This window comes from Rattus rattus, chromosome 3 (assembly GCF_011064425.1).
Source record: "Rattus rattus isolate New Zealand chromosome 3, Rrattus_CSIRO_v1, whole genome shotgun sequence".
Classification (NCBI taxonomy): Eukaryota; Metazoa; Chordata; class Mammalia; order Rodentia; family Muridae; genus Rattus; species Rattus rattus.
In genome coordinates, this window is record NC_046156.1 from 59,684,217 (window position 1) to 59,690,233 (window position 6,017).

Here is a 6,017-nt window from a genome sequence, read left to right on the forward strand (position 1 = left end):
TTCAACTCCCGGCAGAGCAGCAGTGCCTCAGATAAACACAGCACTGGCCAATGGGGAGGGGCTGTACCGTCCCACCTCCTATCCCGCCCTCCTAAGGGCGTGCACCCTTCTTCCGTAAACGCAAAGGAAACAGCTCAGAATGTTTTGGGAAGAAAACAATAACATTATATATGTTTTAATCTATAGCTTCTCAGCAGCACTCGCACAGGGAGAGCGAGCCTCCAGGCTCCATCCCGCTAAACTCAGCCCTTCAGAAGCAACCCTTGTTCCTTTGTTAAAAAAGTGAACTTTCTATAATCCCTTCAAACAGGTGCTTGTCCTGGCTACTCCTCTCCTCAGATCTTTGAGCCCACTATTACACTAGGAATTTGATATTGCAGCGTGCTCAGCTGACGGTTGGGGGGAGGGGGAGACAGTGACGAGTGCATTGTGCTTCCTAGGTAGAAGAGCTTCCAGGTCAATGCAGGAAATCAACGCATATGCACATAATTTCAATCAAATGCATACTTTAAAAAAAGTGACTTTTCGCCCATATTTTCCATTTTGAAATGTAACTTAAACATTTCAAATGTAAAATCAGGTAAAACTACCCATCTAATGGCTCTAGGATTCATGCACGGCAGCAGCATGCAAATGTGCATTTGTAGACAGGGAGAATTGTGTCTAAAGCCTTCAGTCGTTATTGGCCCTGTATAACACTACTTGGTGTATTGACTTTGCTCAACATGGTTTGGTGGCAACAACACAGGTCCTTGGCTCTGAGGGCTCAGTATCTCCCTTCCAGACCAATGGTCAACATGGGGGTTTACTGTACATAGTTCAAATGACCTAAAGGAAATCAATTGTATAACCCTCTCAGCAAACCCAGGAGGCAAGCACTACTCTAATCACCTCCAGTATGCAGTTGGAAATCATGGAGCAAGACAGGGAGGCAACCCCAGCAGGCTGGCTCCAGGCACCTTACTTCTGCACGCAGCTCGCTTGCACCTGAGGAATTTAGCAACAAGCCCTTCTCCCATTGCCTCACTTCTCTGTTGTTCTTTCTTTTTGCCTAACACCAGCTATTACCTGTTCCTATGTTAGTTGAACTACTTTTTAACTGACCTATCACTTCGTTTGTTTCGACTACTTTAAAATGAATTTAAAAAATAATTCATTGGCTTGGAGAATCGTTTTGCTGTCTCAGGAAGACTCCTGCCGACTGTGTTGTCTCAGTGAATGGAAACATAGCAAACACGAGGAGTGGGAACCTACGACACTCTACCTCATAGTGGGTGTACAGAGCCTCCAAGCTCATACGGGATAGAACTGCCCATGATCAGTATGGTCTTGCCCCTCATTGAATTCTCTCTGGAAATGGTCTCACGGACATTCCTAAAGTTGTGCCCACAAATCTCCTAGGTGATTCTATACCCTGTCAAACTGACAATGAATATTAACTGTAACACCAGTGTTCATAGTGCCTATAAAGGTCAGTGAGAGTGTTACCGCATTGCAATCTTTAAAAAAACTTTGTTTATTTTTACTTTAGGAGCATGAGTGTTTTGACTTTATGTACGTCTGGACAGCATGTACATGCCTAGTGCCTCCAGAGGCCAGAAGACTATGCCTGATCTCCTGGAGCTGGACTTACAGATGGTTTTGAGTTGCCATTTGGTTGCTGGCAACTGAACCCAGGTCTTCTGCAAGAGCAGCCGGTATTCTTGTCTTCTGAGTCATCTCCCTGGCTATGTTTTATTTCTCTCTTTCTGTCTGTCTGTCTGTCTGCCTGTCTTCCTTCCTTCCTTTTTTTTTAAAGGCAGCTTACAACTCTTTTTTTTTTTTTAAAGATTTATTTATTTATTATATATAAGTACACTGTAGCTGTCTTCAGACACCAGAAGAGGGCATCAGATCCCATTACAGATGGTTGTGAGCCACCATGTGGCTGCTGGGATTTGAACTCAGGACCTCTGGAAGAGCAGTCACTATCTTAACGGCTGAGCCATCTCTCCAGCCCCCCATTAGGCTTTCTTATTTCCTACTTCTTTTTGCTAAGTCTGCATTTTGCTTACATCCATTCAATAACTATCCTGCTCTGGAGGACACTTGTAAGCTGGTCTCCGTGTAAAGTGGAATGGGCCTGAGTCTTGGCTAAAGGCTGGCTGTGAAGCCAGTTGCCTCACTTGCAAACTGATTGTGGCGTGACCCCGACTCACCATGGGGAAGCTTATTTGTTACCATAGCAAAGTCTGTAACAGTCACCAGGAGTTCAGGGGTCACATACACACAGCACAATACTGATTGCTTGTCTGCCATGTTGTAGGTACCTGGTTCCACAGAAAAGGGAGAGGGAAAACTCATAAGGACACAGAGAGATACATCACGGACACTGTGGGAGGCTGAAAACATGACCTCAAAGGTATCCACATCCCAGCTCCCTACAGCCTGAACATTACATTATATGACAAAAAGCCTAGCGGTTGGGAGGAAGCTAAGTTCCTGAGGCAGGAAGATCATCTCGCACAACCTGAGTGGTTCCCCTGCAAGGACAAGGATGCATTTTAGAGGGGGGAGTGTGTGGGAGATAGCAGACTACAGAACCAGAAGACCATTGGTCACTGGAAGCAGGATGCAGTGCAGAGGCTTGAACAAGCAAGGAGACAATATCTCTCCCGCAGCCCCTGACCAGAAGTGAGGCCCCAAGATGCTGACCACAGGATCAACATGCTTTAAGTTTGAGAGAATGGTAAGGCTATCACTTTAAGTGTTCATAAAGTTTTGATCCCCCCCACCCCAAGTCAACTGAATAACTATAAAAAGGGTTCGATAAGAGGGGCTGGAGAGAGCTAGCTCAGTGGTTAAGAATACTGGCTGCTCCTGCCCACTTCCGGCCTCCATGGCTACTAAGCATGCACGTGTTGCATTTACACGCACACAGGCAAAGCATCCACATACATAAAAAACAAAGCTTGGCTTTGAAAGAGGCAGAGCATAAAGCAGCTGGTTTGTGTGGTCTGGGGACTGGTGTACGAGAGCCGTACGGCTGCGTTTGAATGAGTGACTGTATCATGTAAGCGGTGTGCCAGGGAAGAGACTAAGTTACGAGAGAGACAATCAAACGCCACCAAAAGGGATGCTCAAGATGTCTAACAGAAGCCGACCGGGAACGCTCCACTAAAGCCGCCCGCTGGAGTTTCCAATCAGAGTTCAGTGTTCTCTTTGAGGCAGACAGCTAGAGTTATTGATTAAACTTTTTTTTTTTTTAAAAAAGATGAGTATTTTATGGCTGAACTTTTTGTTTTTGAATGTATTTTTATATTATGAGATGAATAATAAGAACCTTTATTGGAAATGGCTTATATGTTCGGTTTTTATTTTTCCATGTTGTGTAGTGTGGATATTTACATGTAAGTTTCTCTCTCTCTCTGTCTGTCTGTCTTTCTGTCTCTGTCTCTGTCTCTCTCTCTCTGTGTGTGTGTGTGTGTGTGTGTGTGTGTGTGTGTGTATGTGTGTGTGTATGCACACACGCTGGGCACTTGGTGGCGTCGTGTGGAGTGGGCGTTGCCTCCCCTGATCAATGCTAGGGGAACTGGAGTGAGAAACCAGGAACTCAAGGCAGCCAAACACTTGAGTGTAATTAGCAGGACAAGGCACATTTTCATTATGATAGTTCTTTGATAACAGAGTTAGGAGCTTACAATTCAGCAGAGAAATCTGCTTCACAGCCAGCATGTTCAAGGTTGTTTAAAGCACAACAATGTTAGTTGTCAAAAAAAAAAAAAAAAAAAGAGTCTGAGGTACAGGACAGCTTTTACTAACTGTTCTCTAGAAACCGATGAAGGCTGCAGGCATTCCTGCGTCCTCCGTATAGGTGATAGTATTCCGAATTCCTCCTTGAGAAATATCAACACAGAGGATCCATACCCATCCAAACACATTAGATCCTCAATTCAAACCCCAACAGCAGAGGCCGATGCCGAGATCATCCTGGATTGCTCTTCTACCTCATCCAACGGGGCAGGCTCTCGCAGTGAAGCCACGGTTTGCTGCTATGGCTAGTGTTGCTAATCACTAGCTCTGGGGACCCATCTCGGCCTTCTATGGCTGGCAGACCACCATGCCATCCTAGCATTTACATGGTTTCCAATCCCCTGATTTTTTTGGCAAGGGTTTAACCACTAAACCATCTCCCCAGCCCCCTAAAGTTGTTTTAAAGGTGTGTATGCTGTTCTTATTTTGGAGCTAGTATTGTTGTTTTGTTACAGAGTTAGGGGGAGCAGCCTATTCCCAGACAAGGGGCCTTGGAGGGCACTTTGATACAAACACATTTGAGTCTCAAATGGGAGTTAGGGACCATGTGTTTGGAGGACGCTAGCTTTTTAGTTTAACAATGTATATTGTTGTAAATAATATATTATATAGTATATATAATGTATTTATATATAGTATAACAAATGTTATACTTGGCCTTTAAGTTGCTCATGCATTCTTATATTGTACTCTAATCCTGTTACTCTTTGCTCACGTACTTGGCGACATAAAAGAACACTCTGCTCTGTCTGAGACTCTATCAGGAATGACAGCTAAATGCCTTAATGGAGCTTCCCCTGCTAGATGTTTGTAAGCCTCTAATTTGATGATAACTTTCTTCCGCCAGTATTTGCACTTTACTTAAGAGCCTCACCCTACTGAAAACTCCAGTTAAATGATTTAATAGGTCTTCCCCAGTTGATCCCTGCCAGATATTTTGAGCACCCGATTTGACAATGTTTTACTTTATACCTCTCACTTGTTAATCATTCTTTTCCTTCAGTTTGCTATTGTGGAATTTTGAATGAGAACGGCCCCCGTGAGCTCCTAATATTTGAATGTTTGGTTCCTAGTTGATACAGCAGTTTGGGAGAGATTAGGCTGTGTGCCCTGTGAAGGAGGTGTATCACTGGGCGTGGGCCTCAAGTCTTCAAAGCCCAGCTCTAGATCCAGTCTCTCTCTCATTCTGCTTTATGCTGTGGATCAGATGTAAGCTCTCAGCCGCTGCTCTAGAGCTATGACTACCTGCCTGTCGCCATGCTCCCTGGTGTGACGGTCACAGACTCACCCTCTGAAACGGTAAGTCCCCAATTAAATACTTTCTTTTATAAGTTGCCTTGGTCATGGTGTCTCTGCACAGCAAGAGAACAGTCACTACATCAGCTGTGTACTTGAGAAACTCACTCAAAACCAAAATATCTATCATCTATCAATCTATCATATCAACTTATCATATATATCAAAACCAAAACGACTATCATAAATCATTCTTTAGATCACACAGAACAGAACTGGCATATTATGATTTACGAGATCTTTAAATGTCACCTCATAATTGCAGTTTTAGACACTGAAGACCTTTGCCCTCCTAATTCTTGCAGTGAACACTCGGAGTGCTAGGTGTCTGTGGGTACAGCTCTGTTCCTTCATCACCAGCTTCATCATCATCCCACGCGGCTGCTTCCATTTTTAGAAAACATTGTATTTATTCATTTGTTTTATGCACATGAGTGCTCTATCTGCATGTGTACCTGCATGCTATCTGATCACGCTACAGATGGTTGTGAGCCACCATGTGGTTGCTGGGGTTTGAACTCAGATCCTCTGGAAGAGCAGAAAGTGCTCTTAACCACTGAGCCATCCTCCAGCCTCCCTCCCACTTTTTATGAGTTCCTTCTTTAAATCAGATATAGCATCTTACAGATGTACAGATATTCTTAATCTGCTACATTGGGCCATGTATGGAATTTAGAATCAACTTTTCTTTACAAAAAATAAAATTGAAAACAGTAAGTAGGCAAGAGAGATAGTGAAGAATATTATAGAAGATTATACTTTTGATGAAAAGGGCAAATGTTTTAAGTAAAGATACATTTTCTATAAGATTTTTGTCTTAAAAATTAAAAATAACAACAGCTCTCCCAAAGGTACAAAGCCAAGTCACAGGAAATCTAAGTTATACGAGGTTTACAGAGGATGAAACTTAAAGATAAGGTATGGTTAAT